General features: G+C 37.8%; 2 protein-coding genes and 1 long non-coding RNA gene across 4 annotated transcripts in view; 1 reads left to right on the plus strand and 2 right to left on the minus strand.

The window, feature by feature from the left end:
• LOC136835735 (zinc finger protein 850-like) overlaps positions 1-22,205 on the minus strand; it is a 260,556-nt gene that overhangs the window by 134,806 nt on the left and 103,545 nt on the right. The gene's annotated exons all lie outside the window — the stretch shown is intronic.
• LOC136835913 (uncharacterized) overlaps positions 1-22,205 on the minus strand; it is an 88,777-nt gene that overhangs the window by 12,757 nt on the left and 53,815 nt on the right. The window lies entirely within an intron of this gene.
• The window catches only part of LOC136835894 (uncharacterized), a 46,909-nt gene continuing 45,413 nt past the window's right edge, over positions 20,710-22,205 (plus strand). Inside the window, exon 1 of the mRNA XM_067099743.1 lies at positions 20,710-20,993. The gene's annotated coding sequence lies outside the window, so the exon portion shown is untranslated. The remainder of the gene's footprint in view (positions 20,994-22,205) is intronic.

Here is a 22,205-nt window from a genome sequence, read left to right on the forward strand (position 1 = left end):
AAAAAGCAAAGATGATTAGTAGAGGGAGACTCCTCTCACTACGAGGGGAACTGCCCTATGCAGCGACAGGAGGCCCCTTAGGAGAGGCTGCCTGACCGTCCGCGCTCCCCGCCCCTCCTCGCGGTCTTCGTCCAACGAGCGAGCGAAGAGGGCGAAAGAGAGAGATCTCTACCGAAGTAGGGATAAGGAAGAACTTACAGGGCGCCGTAGAAGCGGAACTTAAAGACGACACCCGCAACCTTCCCCTCGCAACTCTACAGCGTAGGTGGCAAAAACAACACTCACCTACAAGTAGGAAGTAGTCATGCCCTTGTACATGGATGGCGGGAGCCCAAGAAGGGAAGCGAACTCTTACGTCCTGATCAATGTAGGGGAGTGAAGATATTACGTCCCAACTAATATCTCCGAAAGTACAGGAGAACACCTTCAGTATTTAAATAATGGGCTAATGGAAGAGAAGCATTACCACTCGGTTACGCCCTTGGAAGTCAATCCCGAGACACAGACGCAGGGGAACGACAGCTTATGCAAGGTTATCATAAATCGTGGGTTTGTATTAATAAATATCAAACACACGTAAAATATGCACAAAAAATACAGAAAGATCCCACCGAGAAATAAGATCTTCACAACAATCAGGTGGAGAGATCCGAAACCATGTCTGCAACGAATGGCGGCCGAAAGCAAACTGGAATGTTTACAGTTTACATCCGGGCAGGCGGCTGAGGCGGGTCAACGATACTTTACTATTTAAGGATTGTCCACTCTTATGGGCGGCCTGGTCGTCGCGTACAGCAGCGCCGCCATGCGGCAGGCAGGAATAATTTCAGTTGGCGACCAAGGGTCACGAGAAATACTGTCTTGTTCATCTGTTTTTCTATATTATATTGGCTTCCGCTTGTGGCTACGATGGGCATTACAGGCTGTTCAGCTCCGAATTGCTCCAATAACTCCAAGTGGAATAAGGATCAGTCGTTTTTCCGATTTCCAAAGAATCCTGAAAGGTGAGTTTTATCTTTGCTTACTATATAGCACAGACCGTCTTTTATTATCAATTTGATGTACAGCTATGTTGAATACTGAAAGCATATCACTTCAGATTTGTCAGCTAGCATAACATCATTGCCAGCAAGCTACACTGTGCACTGCTTGAACAAACTGGTGTGCTATACTGTATAATTATGTTAAAACACTGTATAGTGTACCAGAGAGTAGAGGAGGTGTTTGCGGTGAAAAATTAAGCAGGCTATCTGGAGTGCAAATGTCCGAAATTCCCTAGGGATTTCATTAGTTATTTCACACTTGCCTGTGACCAATATTTTTCACTGATTTCCCAGTGTCCTGCCCAGCTGTGCTGCTGCTGTCCTCACCTGACAAGTGCCCTTTCACTCACTTACCATTATTATTTCTTGATCAGAAACAAAAACAAAAAACAATATTCTCCAAAGTAAAACAAAATTACTCCACAGCCAGGCGTGAAGGCAATGATGAATGTAATATTGACAATGTTGTGAACAAAGAACACAGGATATTAACATTGATAATAAATTGGCGATATTACTTTGATACATATCCGTCAGCTCCTTTTTTGGACATAGAATAAACCAATGTTATTTCTTTTCTTCCCATAGACTGAAAATGTGGCTTCAAGCTTGCAGACTGCAAAACACTGTGAAAGTAACAGCAGATTATGCTTACAAAAATTTATGCCTCTGCACTAAACACTTTAGTGACTCCAGCTTTATGAACATCACTCAAAAGAACAGCTTGGTGTGGAATGCAGTTCCAAGTTTGTTTGATGTGCCAAAAGTTAAGCCTATCTTAGATTAACCAGACCACTGAGCTGATTAACAGCTCTCCTAGGGCTGGCCCGAAGGATTAGATTTATTCTTACGTGGCTAATAACCAATTGGTTACCTAGCAACGGGACCTACAGCTTATTGTGGAATCCGAATCCTCCTCCTGCTAGATCTCCTAAAAGGAAAGCACAGCACCTCGTGCTCACCGCCCCCCTCTGCCTAAGAATAAGAGAAGGATTTATAATCATCAAGACAATAGTGAAGTTTCAGGTACCTGTTGGGTCTCCTTGTTAAGGGAGTATTATCGGTGAATATATAGCTAAGGAAATGTTTTGAATAAATATCGACGGTTAAACACTCATAATAATCCCTTGACTATCAATATTCCACCATAATATTTCCTATCAGTCAATATTCACTCATAATAATATACCCTTAACTGTCAACATTCACCCTTAACATAAAAGTTACTAGAAAGGAATAGTCTCATGTCGTTAGTTGCTCTTCTTTTAGTGATGTTTATTGTAAATAAACATCTTCATGATCATTACCAGCACCATTGTTCTTTATCAACGTCATTACATTCATCAGTGCCTTCACGCCCGGCTGTGGAGTAGCTTTTTTTTAAATGGGGGAATAATACTGTACTGTTTGGAGGGAGTTAAATTATCATTTTCCAGCTGTAAAACTGTATGTTTTGCGTTAGAACTAGTCTGCAAGTACACTATGGAGTGGGGAAAAACTCAACAGAATGCCCATTTCATGCATCTAGTAAAACACCTGTAGTTCAATGTTCAGTATTTTAGATATCCAATAAAATGTCTGTTTTTATTTATTTATTAGTTTTCACATCTATATATATTGGATATATTACTTTTTTATATCTATACCGGTAGTGTCAGTGATATCTAATTGTTAAAAACAGGTAGCATTGTGTTAGAAATCCACCATTCTTAGTGAAGAACTTGAATAACGGGAAGTTTGAATTGTTCAGACAGCTAATTTCATCCTTTAGTTTAAAGACACACGTATGATTTTGGAATATGTATCCAAATAACTAGTCTACAAAAATCTGCACACTCGTGCAAATTGCTGTAAAACTAAATACAGGAAAATATTTTCTCTCTTCTCCTCTCTCTCTCTCTCTCTCTCTATCACTTAAAACACAGCTATATCAAGATAAGAAAAGCTATTGGATGATTAAGCTAATGAAAGCCACTTAATTCTCCATACACTACGTGACTCATCAATAGGTCTATGCTTTTATTACCAGATTCAACGCTCTGACCCCTGATGATATCCCTTTAGTGGGGTTCTTAAGAAATAAAAGATCTAGGACTAATTATTGTCTAGACTACTAGAAGTAGGTCACTACGCATAGGCCTTATCACCCCTTCGAACAACTTTACATTCATAAAAAGAAAGTATGAAAGAAAAAAAAATTGGATAGCTTTCATCAGATCATTTCTTCATTCATTGCACAGGCCAGGCCTATTCTAATTTTGTACTTCATTTCAAGAATTTAGTCCACTGTCAAAACCAAGACGGAGTGACAAGTCGATGATGCTCCTGTGACGTCACAGAGAGAGAGAGGGAACTTAGCGATCGGATCCCTATGTAAAGGACCGACAGTCTGTGTATCGTGTCGGAATAAATGACTATTCAAGGGAATATATTTAGGAACGAAGACTCTCTCGCCCTCAAAAGCTGTAAAGGTGAAACTGCGAAATCAGCCACGTGCTCAAGAGAACGGAATGATTACTTCACGAACTGCATGTTTTTCGAGCACTTCTTCTTCTTCTTCTTCTTCTTACCTTCCACACAGCAGGAACAGAAGACCGACCTGCATTCCTTTGAAAATAGAAGGCCGTCGCAGTCTTTTTTATTGCTGTTTTTGATGCAGTGGCCACCGTTATCAATGCATGCGTCCGTTGGTCTACAATCTGCAAAGTCGAGGAGTCATGTCTGAATACCTCTCTCCAGTCTATGATCTCATAATGAAATTACGTCGTAAGGTGCAGAAACATAGGGGAACTTTCCTTGTAAAATAATAAAGACATTTGCATTCATATCTTACAGTTTCATAATGGTGACAACGAGATTTCTCTATTTACGTCAAGTAATGGATATTCATTAAGTTTTACGGTACTGGTGGTCTATTTTGACTTGATCATATGCTACGTCACCTCCATAAAATAACCGATAGTGTGTGCTACCAAATGAAAACGAATACACAAAGCCCATTACATAAGACAAAAGAATCCACAAACAAGCAATGACGTCATGGAAGGACTTCGTCCCTCCGGAGAATGAGAGAAACGAAAGGAACTCACGGTGTTTGTGAAAATGTCCTCTTCCCGAATTGACGAGTCCAGGTCTCTGGAAAGACGGAAGAAAATTCGACAGAGAGGAGTTTGTCATGGTGATGGAATTCCGAATAAACTTCAGCGTTTACACAACGCAAGTCAATTATGGCAGTATTTACGAAACTTCTTTCTGACACGGATCATTGGCTGGTGAAAAAACCCTATTTTAAACACGACAGAGACACCATGTCTTGGAAAGACATTATGAAACCCTTCATAATAAAAAAAACTATGTTAAGGCCTAAAACCCAGCACTGAATTTTGTCAGCTGAAATAACTTCAGTTCAGTCTGATCGAGTTAATCATGAGGCTACCTTGTGTCCGGGGCCATGGCATTGCGCTAAGGCAAGGAGGAAGCCGAGGTAAGCTAACGTTGTCTTCATATTCACGTCAGGGAGAGAGAGAGAGAGAGAGAGCTCTGGTAACGACTGCAACTATTTCCCACCTGTTACTGGTGCTCCTAGATTTGAATTAAAATTGATTTAGCCAGGCTGCAGGCGGCACTCACCGCGCTTGCGCTGACAGCCAACACCTGCGCTGGATTCCGGCAATGGCAGACCGCCGAGAGGCAAGAATTAGTTTCGACTTCTCTAAACCGATTGAGAGAGAAAAATAGGATGTATATGTGAAGATGAAACACTCATATCAAAATTCTACTCTTAAAAAATGATGAAATGGAAACTGTGTTCTGATGAAAACCTCTGATTGTGGACACGATCTCAGACATGTTCACCAGACGAATCTGACAAAATATGAATCGGTTCATCAGAAAGTTTGTTTACAGAGTCAAGTCAACTTACTCTTCTAAATTCATGAAGCTTACCAGGCTTTAAATGTCAGTCACTATTCAAATTAAACCTTTTATCTCCACTTATGTGAGAGTTTTTGACGTACTAGGATTAATAATGAAGGAAAATATCTTAAGATCTAACTGCAATGCATTGTCTTCTCTTTGTATTTATCTTAAAGTCTAGCACTGAATAGAGATAAAAAAAAAGATTTAACTGGGGCTTACCAACTGGGGATTAATATTAATAAACTTTTCCAATTATTTTACATCATCTACAATTTATGAACTGTTTGAAATTGTTCATGGCATTGTTTTTATTACGAGTTCCAGTCCTTTTTTCCAGTTTTGATATTTATAAACTCCTATAAAATCTTTGTAAAATAGGATGATTTGCCTTGAGCGCCCAAGGAAGTTCTTCATAAACCTGAGAAAGCATCTGATGGATAAGCAAGTGAGAGGGAGTGTTTTGGCGTTTAAGAGAGAGGCACGTGCCGAAAAAGCTGGTTTGGTGGGTAGAAATGTGTCAAAGAACGAGGACAGTAGTAATGAAATTTCCTGAAGGCAGTTAGTAACAAGCAGAGATCCAACAGGCATTATAGATCAGCATATATTTCGGTTTACTTGGAAACTGCTGCAAAAAAATTGGGCACATAACATAAGGGACGTCATGCCCTAATTTGCGAGTTGTGAAACGCCCAAATGTTCTTATGATGATTTATAGTGAAGTCTCTGAACGATTAATATTTGGTGTGATTGAATACATCAAAGTTAAGTATACCTTAGTTTAACCAGACCACTGAGCTGATTAACAGCTCTCCTATAGAGGGCTGGCCCGAAGGGTTAGATTTATTTTACGTGGCTAAGAACCAATTGGTTACCTAGCAACGGGACCTACAGGTTACTGTGGAATCCGAACCACATTATAACGAGAAATAAATTCCTCTTATTCTTCATTGGCCGGTCGGAGATTCGAACTCGCGGCCAGCAGAGTGCTGGCTGAGGACGGAACCCTCTCGCCCAATGAGGAACTACACTGAATACATCAGACCTTACACACGCAGTTCTTTTCTTTTATAAACTGCTCTACGTGAATCGTTTGTATGACTGACTGCACCAGCAATAGAGTGCTTCGCGTGGAATAAAGTCTGCGTATATATTACGAAATTCATTTGATATCAAAACGAAAGAATCTTCAAGTCCCAGATCGAGTCATTTCCTCCAGAAGTGGTTGTGGAAACATCTACTGCATATTTTTAGAGCTTTTCACCAATCAATTTGATTTTGGTCATAGACGGCGATATTCATGTTCTTAACCTTTAGATAATGAAACGAAGTCTTCACGAAAACATTATCAATTCTCCAAGTGGATCTATTATCAAGACAGTTGGGGTGTCATGGAGGAATAAGAAACCAACAAAAATTGGTTGAGTATATCCCTGTGATGTCTTGGGAATCATTACATCTATTCGGTACCTCACTGAAACAGCAACATTTCACCTTTAGGTTATGGGTTAAGATTTGCTACTGTACCTGGTGAGGAAATCACCAAAGACTGTCTGTGCAGTCTGGAAAGTATAGTGATCTTCCCTGGTGTGGAAATCACCAAAGACTGTCTGTGCAGTCTGGAAAGTATAGTGATCTTCCCTGGTGTGGAAATCACCAAAGACTGTCTGTGCAGTCTGGAAAGTATAGTGATCTTCCCTGGTGTGGAAATCACCAAAGACTGTCTGTGCAGTCTGGAAAGAAATCACCAAAGACTGTCTGCAGTCTGGAAAGTATAGATCTTCCCTGAAATCACCAAAGACTGTCTGTGCAGTCTGGAAAGTATAGTGATCTTCCCTGGTGTGGAAATCACCAAAGACTGTCTGTGCAGTCTGGAAAGTATAGTGATCTTACCTGGTGTGGAAATCACCAAAGACTGTCTGTGCAGTCTTACCTGGTGTGGAAATCACCAAAGACTGTCTGTGCAGTCTGGAAAGTACAGTGATCTTACCTGGTGTGGAAATCACCAAAGACTGTCTGTGCAGTCTGGAAAAGTATAGTGATCTTACCTGGTGTGGAAATCACCAAAGACTGTTTGTGCAGTCTGGAAAAGTATACTATAGTGATCTTACCAGGTGCAGAAATCACCAAAGACTGTCCGTGCAGTCCGGAAAAGTATAGTGATCTCTGTCCTCTCACCAGTCATCAAAATGAAGTTAGTCTCACAAAGGTGGGAATAAAGTTAGAATTACCTACACAAGCCAAAGTTCAATGCCTTTACCAGTTACCCAGACTCTGCCGGGTGAATCATTCTGCTCCCAGCTTATAGGGGAAGCAACCGCCCTTCCAGCTTCGACTGCCAATCAAAAATCGCTTATTATTATTATTATTATTATTATTATTATTATTATTATTATTATTATTATTATTATTATTATTATTATTATTATTCTGAGGATGAACCCTCTTCATATGGAACAAGCCTATCAAATGGGCCATTGACTCGAAATTCAAGCTTCCAAAGAACATTATTATTATTATTATTATTATTATTATTATTATTATTATTATTATTATTATTATTATTATTATTATTTTATATCTCAGTCATCCTATTCGACTGGGTGGCATTTGTAGAGTGGAGTTCTGGGTTGCATCCTGCCTCCTTTGGAGCCCATCACTTTTCTCACTATGTGCACTGTTTCTAACAGCACACTTTTCTGCTTGAGTTCTGGAGCTACTGTGGCATCTTGTTTTTCCAGATTCCTTTTCAGGGATCTTGGGATTGTGCCTAGTGTTCATATGATTATGGGTACAATTACAGTATACATGTAATTACAATCTGCATTAATTCATATTCATACAGAAGCAGATAAAAGCATTTGAACCATGACACAGAAGTTATTTGTACAGCTTCAAGTGCAATTATTACTAAGAGGCACATTTATAAAGTCATGTAACATGTCACAGCCACAATGACCTGTAATTCAACATACTTATTTACACTGTACAGTCTAAGTTAGGGTAGCTTGTAAGAATAACTGACACTTTCATAGCTAGCCAAGACTTGAGCTGTATTTCATAGTCTGTGGAGAGGGACAGACAGAAAAATCAGCGTTCCTGAAAAGTTGCCAAGTTAGGCTATTTTTGTTCAGCTGAGGTTAGGCTATGGGAGGCTACCCTTGGTTATTTGATGATCAGCCCTGGTAGACAAGCTAGTTGGTAAAGTTTACTTTCAAAGCTATAGTATGAATCTGAAGTATCCTTTAGAGTAAAAATGATAATGGTAAAATTGCAGAATACCACCTTTAAGTATTCTGACAGATCAAATTCAGTGGGACTGGCATCTTCTGACAGCTGAGTCCTCTGCATACCAGGAGGTTTGAGAACTTATTGATAACATGGCAAGTAACATCAGAACATTTATAACATTATAAAACTGCAGCAAGTCTAGGGCTAGGCCTCATGACACTAGGCTATGTACATTGTAGTACTAGTACTAGGGAAAATTGTCAAACTTAACCAAGGTTATTTGGACTGATGGTAACCGTAGATGCTAATTTATCAGGCTATATGAATTTAATGTCAAATAGGCTTTAATCAAAAACTCATTACAACATTCACTATTTTATTAACTCAAAAAGCAGGTGTGAAGTTGATTGCGAGTTGACTGTAATATAAAGCATGTTTACTTGCTTTAGTTTGTTTCAACACAGTTATAAAGACTTTCATGAATGAAAACATGTCAATTTCCTGTGAAATGTGATCCCCTGTTCTCTTGAGATCCTGCTTCTGCATTCAACACAGTTGATGGCCCAGCATTGCGTGCCACAGGTGGGTCTGTTGCTGCTGGTACGTGCAGTCACTGCCACTGCCATTTCTGGGAATCAACACATAGCAATGGCGCCCTACTTGCACGCAACAGTCACGTGACTGCCCAATCTATCCTCTCTATATCTATGAGATTGACGGCGGGGGAATGCGATCCCCTTTAGGGGTTCTATTTGCCAATTTCTACACGAGCGCCGTAGAGGAGAGGGTTCTCAGTGAGGTTCCCTGCTGCCCTCCTCAACAACATCGTCAAATAGGTGGCACCTTCACAGGAGTGGACAAAGAAGAGGACCTTGAAACGCTGAGGACCTTCGAAGAATGTTCCGTCCTCCGCTTCATGTGCGAACGCAGTGTTCGTGGTGGCCCCTTCCTGCTGTATATATACTTGTGCATCGTGTCTCTCCATCCATTCACTTTGTCCTCTCATAGGTGACCGTAACGGCGCGTCGGTAGGAAATAAACCTAGGACAACAGAAAATCTGTATATGTCCTTAGGAAACATGATATACCAGCTACATGCTGATGAAAACAAGATTGTAAAACGATTAGAGACGACTCTATACAAATCAAATGCCTTGGAAACAGCTATAATAATCATAATAATAATAATAATAATAATAATAATAATAATAATAATAATAATAATAATAATAATGCAAGTGGACAAACAATATACGATAATTACAGTGCCTGTACTTTTAATTCCTTCCATCTCCGTATCCTGCATTTAGAACTTTAGGATTTATTGAATGTATACATACACACAAACGTGCACACACACACACACATATACATATATATATATATATATATATATATATATATATATATATATATATATATATATATATACATATACACCCCACCAGTGGAAGACCATCACACTGAGGCTTTCAAATGGCATTTGCACCAGATTCTATAGTATGATATGACAAAGAAATCCGTCAATTTATCCCAAGACATAAACATACACGACAGTCTTGACTGTTTACAGCGTGTTCAAACAGAGACGGTAGTCACAGGGAAATTTGCCGCGACCAGCAACAATATAATTACTACTTTTCATGCTGGCGTCATTAGCTGAGCGATTCGGAGAATCGAAAAATTCGACACATGTTCGGCAATCACGGAACTGCTCTCGTTCTCATGACAGAGTAACGACCATTTGGTCAAACCTAAGCCTGCGTCGGCAATCACAAAGGTTAGGCGTTATCAGGAGCTAAGGTAATGGCAAGTCACAACATTACAGAAATTCATTTCTCGCTACAACGTGGTTCGGATTCCACAATAAGCTGTACGTCCCTTTGCCAAGTAACCAATTGGTTCTTAGCCACGTAAAATACGTCTAACCCTTCGGGCCAGCCCTCTCTAGGAGAGCTGTTAATCAGCTCAGTGCACAGTGTTTCAAAACAGCTAAAAACCGGACAAAAATGAAAAAATCGAAGTTGTTAAAATTACATATATCACTTCATTACTGGTTTCCTAAGACGTTAAACTAATGTATAATCATAATTTCAGGTTTAATAGATGACTTGGCAATGCAGGTGTAATACGTGTTTTGTCATGTTTTGAGAGCCAGCAAAATTCATTATTTTTCAGTCCTCTTCTGAACTTATGTCAGGGTGGTAGTTTAAGTTAAGTTGATAGATTACTGTGAGGTAATAATGGCATCTCCATCAAAGTATAGAGGTAAGTGGCCAAAATGCTAAATATTTGTGTTTGTAGTATATTTGAGGGTTGTTTTATCCGATTATCGGAAGATATAGGAACATTAAAAGAAAAAATTTAAAACATAAAAATATAGTTTATATTGCTATCGATTGCTGATGTGATTTTTCAACCAAAAGGCTTCTTAGACTTCATACTAACTTGATATAGAGGTTTCAGCTGCCCGTTTTTGCCCCTTTTTATGTAATTGTCAAATAAAGCTAATATAGGGCTACATACATGAAATATAGCTCGTTAGGCCTATTCTCATAAAACATGCCTTATTGAATGTGGTTGTCTATTTTGATCATTAGTGTCAGTAGAACTATCTCATTTTGATTCTCCATGCTTAGAATATCTTTTTCAATTCCTATAAATTCTTGTAAGAATATCAATTTACTTGATTTTAATAGGCCTATTTCTTTTAAAAAAATGTAAGATGGTGTAAAATTCAGTAGTTTTAAACTTGAATCGGTTGTCAGGGTAGCCTACGAGAATTAAGACCTCTGCTCCTTTGTACTTGATAGTAGCTCATAATTTCTAAAGCCTTCTGTTCATTTATGCAAAGAAAAACTAGTAACAGATTACAGGAATTGCGTTTGTCATCGTCATCATTTTTAATCTTATCTTTAGAACTCTGCACAACCTTCAAAAAAATTATTCTATGTATTCATTTAACTTGACGTTTCAATTGTACATTTTATGCACATTCTCTTGATGAATATCACGGTCATCAATTGTCAGGGGGTCTATAGAGTTTTGCTTTCTCTTGTTATGACAGGAAAAGGAAAATTTTTCAAATCCTGCACATAGCCTATGTTTAACAAATGCAAGGTAACTAATAGTGTGTAATGTATGCGCTTTGCTTTTCAGATACAGGTGTGACTCTAACTAGAAAGGAGTTTATTGATGAAGCCATGACATATCACTCAAAGTCACTGAAAGCTATAGGCACTAAAGAGTTGGTTGAATGTTGATGATAAAAGTGAAATCATTATAACAAATGCAATACAAGACTTTATGTATAAATTTTTTAGTAAACTCAAATCGTGTAACAGAATGATTGATAGAGTATACTCTAAATATCCAGAATGGTTTAGTGCTCCCCTATTCCGAAAAGATGTTATTGATGTAATAGATTCTAAGATACAGGAAAATGCAAGTGCTAATTCTCAAATAACTCTCCAATCAAAAGGAAGGCCATCAGGACCATATGAAAGCCTTACTGACCGGTCAAAAAGGCGAATTACTTCTGACATAAGAAAAGATTTCACACCTGATCAACTTCTCGATGCTACCTCAACCTCACTATGGACATCTCATGAACCTAAAAAAGCAAAAATTGTAAAAGCTGTTTCTTTAAGTTCGCCGAATACACTAAGGAAACTGGACAATGCTATTCTGAGGAAGGAAACTACGATGGCACAATACTCTGCAGAAGAAGCTCTTGCACTGATAATTGACCTAAATTTGGGGATAGAGGCATATAAGACTCTGAGGCAAGGAGCTCTTCATCATGGATTTGATTTATACCCAAGTTATCATGAGGTCTTAAAAGCCAAAAGTCAGACATATCCATTGAATATTTTTGTAAATGAAACGGAATGTAGCGTGAGGCTGCAAGAAATTCTGGATTTGACAGCAAAAAGAATTCTTATGACATATGAAGAAGACATATTAAAGAAATTTTCCAAATTTACTATAGTTAGTAAGTATGGGATGGATGGCTCAACAGGATACAGTAAGTATAAGCAAAGGTCAGAAGAAGAAATTGATGAAGATAATCTTTTTCTAATATCCTTTATCCCCATCAGATTAGAAGGGGTTAGTGAAGAAAAAACAACTGTTATCTGGACCAATCCAAGACCCTCGTCAACAAGATTATGTAGGCCAATAAAGTTATTGTTTAAAAAAGAAACTACAGAACTGATAAAGGTAGAAGCTGGTTTGTTAGAAAAAGAAGTGGATGCACTAACAGATTCATCTATTAGACTGTATGATTTGAATTTTTAGAGTAAGTCACAAAATGTTTTTCTATGATAGATGGTAAAGTAATGCAGGTTATAGGAAATATTAAGTCAAGTCAGGTCTGTGTTATATGTCAAGCAAAACCAACAGAAATGAATGACCTCAACAGAGTTCAGAACAGAGAAATTAATCATGAAATGCTGAAATATGGACTGTCACCTCTTCATGCTTATATACGCTTTTATGAATGTATTCTCCATATTAGCTATCGTTTAGATTTCAAGAAATGGAGAGCTTCAGGAGATAACAGGAGGAAACTTGAAGAAGAAAAAAAAAGAGTGCAACGGGAATTAAGAACCGAACTTGGTCTGATAGTTGATATACCATGTCCAGGGGGTAGTGGAACTTCAAACGATGGCAATTCTGCTCGCCGTTTCTTTGACGAATATGAGATTTCCTCGTATAACACGAGTTGACTCTACTTTATTGAAGAGACTCGGAGTAATTCTTAAAGTGATAAACACTAATTTTGAGATAGATAGTGAGAAATTCAACCAATATGCTCAAGAAACAGCACAACTGTATGTCGAAAAATATCCTTGGTTTTATATGCCAAAATCCATGCATCAGATTTTAATTCATGGAGGTGATGTTATTTCTTATCTTCTGGTCCCAATTGGATCTCTTAGTGAAGAGGCACAAGAGACTCGTAATAAAGACAATAAAGACTTAATCACACTAGAAAAACTAGTCGAATAAGTGGTAATGAAGATCTTATGCATGGACTTTTAGCCTCTTCTGATCCATGTATTGTGGGCTTGAGAAAAGAGCCTAAAACCAACAAGTCATCGTCATTTTCCTCGGAGGTTCTATCGCTTTTAAAAAGAATATACATGGCAAGATGAAGAATTGTAATTATGCTCTAAATTGTATAAATTTCATTGATGGAGCATCCTTAATTTTTTTTTTTTTCTCAGCCACCTACTATTTTTGTTTGGTATAAATATAGTAATATCAAATACTGTTTACAAGGTTTCAACTTTTTCAGTAAGCACCATATAAAAGATAAGATGAAGAACAGTAATAAAACTATGAATTTCATGCATTCTTTATTAATGGAACCTTATTTTCTTATACACTACGTCATTTTGTTTGCCAACTTTCATCTTGTTTCAGTAACTAATGAACCGCACAAAAGACAAGAGAAAGAACTGCAATTCGACATCAAATTTCATGGGTTGTTTATTACTGGACCATCTTTAATTTCTTTCTAAACATAATTCTTTTTCTTTTTTTTTTGCATAATTCTAATTAATATTTGCAAAGTTTCAACGTGTTTCAGTAACTACCATATGAAAGGGATTCTATCACTTTCTTAGTTACCAATGATATGATGAATATTGAAAAACTTTAGCAACATTTTTACACTATGAAAGAACTACAAAACAGTAAGGATAATGTATTCTGAGGGATAAATTAATACAAATATTCCATGCAGAGCCAAAAAGTGTTACAATATGAAATATCATTCAAGACACTCATAAAAACCTGTAATCTAACGTTTCAGACATAAAAAGTTCAGAAAAACTCAAAAACTAGGCCAAAAGGATTTATGTCCGGTTTTGGACTGTTTTGAAACACTGTGCAGTGGTCTGGTAAAACTAAGGTATATTTAACTTAATAACAACATCTGTTGGGAGGTGATTCAGAATGACCCAAATAGAGGCCAGTGTCCCAAGCCGTGTGGGATTTATCGAGCGTCACTCTCTTCGGGATATTCAAGAATCGACTCTCTTCTTTGGAAGCTTCAATTTCAGGTCAATAATAATAATAATAATAATAATAATAATAATAATAATAATAATAATAATAATAATAATAATAATAATTAATAATAATAATAATAATAATAATAGGAAAAGACCTTCTTTAATACAGGTTTTGTTAAATAAAATGGGTTTCAACAGCATTTATTTCATACAGTAAACGCTCAATTTGTTTTTCTTGCGCTGGAATGGTTGCAAGCAACTGACCAATATTCATATCCGGTGGTTTAGTGATGCGTAGGCGGTCAATTGCTTGCAACCATTCCAGCGCAAGAGAAACTAATAAGACGAATTGAGCGTTTACTATATAAAAATAAATGCTGTTGAAAGTGCCGTTTTGTTTAATAATAACAATAATAATAATAATAATTGAAATTTTATTAGAAAACACACTGCTTTAAATGCAAGCATAGGAGTGCAAGAATGACAAATTATCCTCTCTCGTATAGGGAAGAAAGAGGTATTGGCGTTCATCTCTGAAAATCTCTCTCGCTCAGCACGAGGCGAGACTCAATTTTAAAATTCTCTGCCCTTTTGGCCAGTATATTTCCAATGATGTTTCTTACCTACAATTACAGCTCATCAACTCTATTGCACTCCGTTATTTTAGCCTTGCTTCCGGGTTTGATGGAAACGGCACTAATAAAGGGTTTGGTAAAGGTGTTGTTTCGAAACACCTGAGTTTTATCTTTATTGCGCGCAGTGCTTCGAGTCCAATGCTCCTCATTGCTGCTAAAATGGCGAACAGGAAGAGCTCTGATCCAAATACTGAATACTGTAGTTACAATTAGTATACACAAATACATATATATATATATATATATATATATATATATATATATATATATATATATATATATATGTAATCCTTCTCGTGGTCAGGTCGCCAACGCAACCTAGTTGTGACTATGGAACCGGGGTTCGTTTCTCGCTACCGGACGTCATAAGTTCTTCACATATCTTGCACTTTCACCTTAAGGCTTTGTAGTGACAAGCGTATCCAAAAAAGCACAGAGAATTTGAGAAGTTAAGAGGGCATTGTGGCTATTACAATTACAAATGTATCTGGTAAAAAGTGACCAGTAGAGTCTACACACACATATATATATATATATATATAACTGGTTATGTTTTCTAGAAAACTTCAATTTAAGGACGAACAGTACAGCCATCCAGAAGATGTGGAAACACTGAAGACATTAGTAGTTTTTAGAACGTAACAGCAGCACAGCCGAGCTTTCGGGTACAGATGACTTTCCCCATCACCAGGGTCACTTATCTACAGAATGACATAAAAATAAAGAGAAAAGTATTGAAACAGCTGTAACTGACAACACTTTAAGATATACATAATAATATAAAGTAAAAGCGGAAAATATAAACCTAAGTTAAGTGCAAATCAAATAGGACAAAAGAGCAATGACTAAGTAATAGGAGATTAATTTGTTCCTCATTGGATGGGTCGGTATCGTTCTCGGCTAGCACTCTGCTGGGCCCGCGTTCGATTCTCCGACCGGCCAATGAAGAATTAGAGGAATTTATTTCTGGTGATAGAAATTAATTTCTCGTCATAATGTGGTTCGGATTCCACAAGAAGCTGTAGGTCCCGTTACTAGGTAACCAATTGGTTCTTAGTCACGTAAAATAAATCTAATCCTTCTGGCCAGCCCTAGGAGAGCTGCAAATCTAATCCTTCTGGCCAGCCCTAGGAGAGCTGTTAATCAGCTCAGTGGTCTGGTTAAACTAAGGTATACTCAACTTTAACGTACTAAGCAGAAATCGTCACATAAAATCACTGAGCATATAGATATTGAGAGAAAAAAACATGAATATTCAAAATAATAAAAATGATAATGTAGTACCAAATATTGAGAACCTAGTGTTCATGTCGTGGTTAAATGGCAACTGGGCGAGTTAGAAGACTGAGAATGGAAGAGGGTGAAGTGCTGTGGGTAAAAAAAAAAAAAAAGGCTATTGAGTGTTGGTGATATTTGTTTAATATGGAGGGACTCTAAAAAGGGAAGCGAATGGCTGTTTTTTGTTTGTCCGAGTACTTGGAAATCACTGTATTGTATGTGATGCTGGCAAGATATGGCATGAAGTCTAATGGCACTATTTTCTTTTGTGTCTAAAGCTAAGCATGTACAAAGGCCTCATTCAAACTGGATGGTATCTAACTGAGTATTTATTCAGAAAAAGCTACAAACGTTCTTGGACAAACCGTCCACATTATCAAGTATGGGTACACATAATTGATAATGTGAACTGTTTGTCCAAGAAAGCTTGTAACTTTTTCTGAATAAATACTCCATTAGATACCATCCAGTTCGAATGAGGTCCTTTTAGTAATTCTACTATTGCACAGAACAATTGTGTATGTGATAAAGTTAATATACATATGTGTATACAGTCACGGCAAAAACACTCTTGAACACCCACTTCAAATGAACAAAAATCAATGTTACAAAAATGGAAAACAATAGGCAAAGTTTTTTGTTTTATTACCCTTTATTGAAAATTTTGACATTTCTCCATTATTTTTGAGTACATCTCTTAATCTTTTTTGGAGCAGAATGAGATGCGTCTTCAAAATACTGTGCATCCGTTCACTCAAACCAAAACTTCCTGGTCGCATCCTTCAACATAGGCAAGGGTGTTTTCCCTTCTCCCACGCCATTCAGTCGTCGTTTCATGTAGGCCCAGCAGTTTTCTACTGGATTTAGGTCTGGTGAATTACCAAGCCACTTCAACTTCTGAATGCTGTGTTCCTCAAACACCTTTTCAGCATCATTTGATCGGTGGCAAGGGGCTCCATCTTGCACAAAGACTCGCATCCCTGACAGATCTGTATAAGGGACAAGTTCGTTCTCTAAAACTTTAACATACCTCCCTACTTATTACTGTACTGGATGGAAAAACAAATACGTTGAACTGAGCTAATCATGAAATGCATCTGAGAACACAGAGCTGAGCAGAAAATAAATCTGTCTAAGGAACAGATCAGAAATAAAACGCATTTATATAATTTGTACTTACATACAGATTCACAGGTACAAGTGATTGGTAGATCATATGTGTAAGACACTACGTACTTCATGGTGACTGTAAATCAATCGATGATTTGGAATCGATAAAGTCAAGATTAAAAATGACCTTACACCTAATATTGCGAGAGCAAGAAAATGGTCGTCTGAAATGAAGAGTCCAACACGACATACTGGAACTCCCTCTAAACACTCAAGACTCCTCGTAGTGAGAGAGAATGACGTAAAACTCTCACACGCCATCTCATCTGTCAAAAATGCAGCGTACAGAATATTCAGTTGCTTTATTTGTTTTTTGCAAAGAACACTGAAGACAGAATTCGCCCCTACCAACCTCTCCTTCACCACTGCTTTTGTGGGGAGAATACTTTAATCGCCTTTCCTTGTTCGAGTGACTGCCAGACCTTAAAATCCAGGTGCTGATCTGGTAGGAATGCAAATCCTCGCCACCATCTTGGAACTTGGCCCACGCAGCCCCATGCCCGCAGTGACACATGGTTATACAGACGCCAGCGCCATCTACGAAGAGCAGGATTGTAATTCCTGGAATCTAAAGAAAGCGTCCTCTCTCAACCAAAATCTGTCTGTCAAGGGGAAACAAACTCTCGCGATTTTACGTGATTTCTCGTATATATATATATATATATATATATATATATATATATATATATATATATATATATATATATATATATATATATATATATATATATATATGTACACACATATATATAAACATACATATACATATACAGTACATACATATATGTGTGTGAATGGAATTAAACAAAACTCACTTTTTGTCAGGAGGTTCTTCGTTGATTCTGTGAGCAAACTCTCTCTCTCTCTCTCTCTCTCTCTCTCTCTCTCTCTCTCTCTCTCTGTTCATTATTCCATATTCTATTCGAAGACGGAGACCCATGTGGAAAATGCGTATTATTACAGCATCTCTCTCTCTCTCACATACACACACACACTCTACCCAGAAGTTACTGTTCCTGAAAATCATTCTTATTAGTACAGACGGTTATAAGTCTGGAGAATTTTCTTCATAAGTCTATATTAATGTTGTATAAGTTAAATTAGCAAAATTGTATTTTCTATTAATAAATAATATATTGTGTAATTATGACAATAATCGATGCATTAAACTTGGTAACAGCACGAGGACTCTATGGGTCTAGAGACGAAGAATGCTTCAGGGGATGTGATGGGACTCAGCACGACATTCTCGACCTTCTGGCTTCAGGAATAAGGGCGAAATTCCCTCTTGGGGTTGAGGGAGGAAATCATTATCAAGGAATCTTCTCTCTCTCTCTCTCTCTCTGTGGTTTATACACAGTTTTGCTTTTTGTATTTTCATTATCTGATGTTCATGCGCGAGCGGTTCTGAATACAAAATTCACATTACTCTTTGATGTTACATGCTTTCATTTAACTTGACTTCTGTATCTGTCTGTCATCAAAACTTGTAACTCAATTTTCAACTTGTTCCCTTCGTCTGATGGACTTGAAATTTTGCATGGTTACTCAGTCTCAGTGACAATACAAGCTTACATGATCAGTAGGTCAGCAGTGACCTACAGCGACCTCTCCCAGGATCTCAGGATTTGTATGAAAATCTTCGGATTATTTAAACCTTCTCTGGCTTGACAGGATAACACGTTCAATATCGTTAGCTGCAATCATAATTTGGTTAGAATTTCTGTCAAAACTAAAAAGTGCAAAACAAAAAAAATATAATTTTTTTAAAACACGCTTTTATTAAAATGCACTAAAAAGTAAAAAATAATTTTTTGAGACACACCAGGATTTTCTTACAATTAATGATGTCTACAAAAATAAAACCAAATGCTTTCATTTCTGCAGACATGATTAAGTGTAAGAAAATCCTGATGTCTCAAAAATTTATTTTGTACTTTTTAGTGCACTTTGATAAAAGCGTGTTTTTATATTTTTCAATATTTTTTTTTTCATTTACTACTGTGCTCCATTTTAGTCTGACTCCTGACGTATGGATTATTTCATTTTCTCTGATTATAGCCCTGGTGATGGATTTTATATATATATATATATATATATATATATATATATATATATATATATATATATATATATATATATATATATATATATATATATATATATATATATATATATATTATATATATATATATGTATATATATACACTGTATATATATATATATAATGGATCTACATTTCACTTTTTACCAGATACTTATATATAAGTAAATTTGTGCACAAGTGTACCTTAGTTTAACCAGACCACTGAGCTGATTAACAGCTCTCCTAGAGATGGCTGGACGAAGGATTAGACTTATTTTACGTGGCTAAGAACCAATTGGTTGCCTAGCAACGGGACCTACAGCTTATTGTGGAATCCGAACCAAATTTTAGTGAGAAATGAATTTCTATCACCAGAAATAAATTCCTCTTATTCTTCATTGGCCGGTCGGAGATTCGAACGCGGGGCCAGCAGAGTGCTAGCTGAGAACGGAACCCACCTTCCCATTGAGGAACTAAATTTGTGCATTATATATATATATATATATATATATATATATATATATATATATATATATATATATATATATATATATATATATATATATATATAATTTATATTTAATAAAAGCAATTCCTTTAAGCAGACGTCTCTCTCTCTCTCTCTCTCTCTCTCTCTCTCTCTCTCTCTCTCTCTCTCTCTCTCTCTCTCTCTCTCTTCCATTTTCTTGTTTTCGTCACGACAGCTTTCTCTCCACTCTGTGGCAATTCCAAAGCAACTACTGACCTGCAACCCGCTGTTTACGATTGTGGTGGCGTTATGCCAACACGGGCTATTGCTCCTAGAGCAGCTTGTGGAAACTTACGATCTGGGCTGACAACCTTTTTGCTTCTCCATGTGGAGGGGCAAGTGATTAGACCTAAGCGGTGATTGGTCGAGGGGATAAAAGGACGAAGAACCAGTTTTAAGGTCGAAGAAGCTATGGCTACATCGTGCTTATATGGAATCGAGGATAAGACTGTGAATGTATGGTTAAAATGGATATTCTAATTACAATACAGTATGCACAGAACTTGCACAAAAATTGTGGCAATAATTCTATCGAAGTCTACCTGCGCATTTTTAAGGGATAGTTACAAAATGGTATTGTATGACAAAGGTTATCGATAAGTGTACCTACGATGGTGTTACAATACAAACATCTAATTATGTGCAAAAACTGTAAAAGTGTGTGTGTAAACAGTGCAAAATCCTATAAACAAAAATGACGCGAGTGTGTACAATATATTCGACAACACAGCAGACCTTGTCAGGGAGAGGAAGTGTCCAGAAGATAAGAACCCTCAGTGGCAAGACCTTGGACAATCGTCTGTGCTGTCTGTACCAGTCTCTCTCTAGTTCCATCGCCTGGGTGATGTGTAGCAGAGGTCGTCAAGTCATACTATCTGCATTCCCGAGTGACATGGAGATAAGGCCTTGTGAGCGGCCGGAGACGAAGCTGGGTGCTCTCGTTAGTGTTCCGTTTCCCTGTGGGTGATGCGGCGGGCGTCTTCCTTTGTGAGAGGAACCCAAGGACGCATCATCACCTCCGCCTGCAGAAATCTATCTTCCTTTGTATTCTCATTCCCTCAGTCAGAATCACCATTCAGAAAGGTAAGAGATTCTTCACCATCTTCTTCCCATCATGTATCAAGGGGCAGCCTTGCTGCAGACTGTCCTTATCACGAGTTGATAAGGACACAAGTCTGGTAAGGGGAGGTTTCACTGGGTGAGGAAATGCCTTCATGATAAGTGTTTCTCATTATCACACACACACACACACACACACACAGAGCTCCTTATCAGCTTTTAGAAGCAAATCTTCACCTCCTTTGTATCGGATTCTTCAATCAGAGACATGAAGAAGAATAGTTGGGAACAGAAACAGCTCATATTTGGCAACAGCTGCAGGAAACACGGACATTTTTCTTCCAACGCCTTTTCTTTGAAGTTTGGAGAATGCTGCAAAGAATTGAGACTGGATATCAATATACTGTACGACACAGCACATGGAGGAGAGAGAGAGAGAGAGAGAGAGAGAGAGAGAGAGAGAGAGAGAGAGAATACTTGATTTCTAGAGATAGATCACATACAAATGAAAGGAAAGTAAGACAGAGAGAGAGAGAGAGAGAGAGAGAGAGAGAGAGAGAGAGAGAGAGAGATTCTTCCAACATTCCACCCACACCCCCAAAACTGATCTCTCTCAATTGTTAAATTGCGTTCCTATTTCCTGTCCATATTGAGAGAGAGAGAGAGAGAGAGAGAGAGAGAGAGAGAGAGAGAGAGAGAGAGAGAGAGAGAGAGAGAGAGAGAGAGCAAATACTGGCCAAAAATAGGCGGATGGACCGGGGGCGGATTTGTGGTGGGGAATGGGTTGGCAGTGGCCAGGGAATGGCCGACTGGATTTAGGTGGCCATATGTAGCCAGGTGGCCGTTCTAGAGGCCGCAAGGTGTTTCAGGTGAAAAGAAATGGGCCAAAATTAGGAAATGGCACCAATGTCGGATTTTGGGCATTTGGGGCACATTTGGTCCCATGGCGGCAAGGAGGCTGGGCGGGGTCTAAGAGCTTTGGAGGCCTGTGATTGTGTAACGGCCCAATTCGACCACTACACAATTTACACAGTCAAAATACCTTTCCCATATTCACTACCCTGCGATGAAGTCCACAATGGGTGAAATCATACGCCAAATACAGCAATATGAACACTGACAAAAACCATATTTAATACATAATACTCAGACTGAAATAATCCCTGAACCTTGTAAATACATAAACCACAAATACTCTTAATTAACAAATCTAAAACACAACTACACCATTAAATA

The sequence above is a fragment of the Macrobrachium rosenbergii genome, chromosome 55, assembly GCF_040412425.1.
Source record: "Macrobrachium rosenbergii isolate ZJJX-2024 chromosome 55, ASM4041242v1, whole genome shotgun sequence".
Lineage (NCBI taxonomy): Eukaryota > Metazoa > Arthropoda > Malacostraca > Decapoda > Palaemonidae > Macrobrachium > Macrobrachium rosenbergii.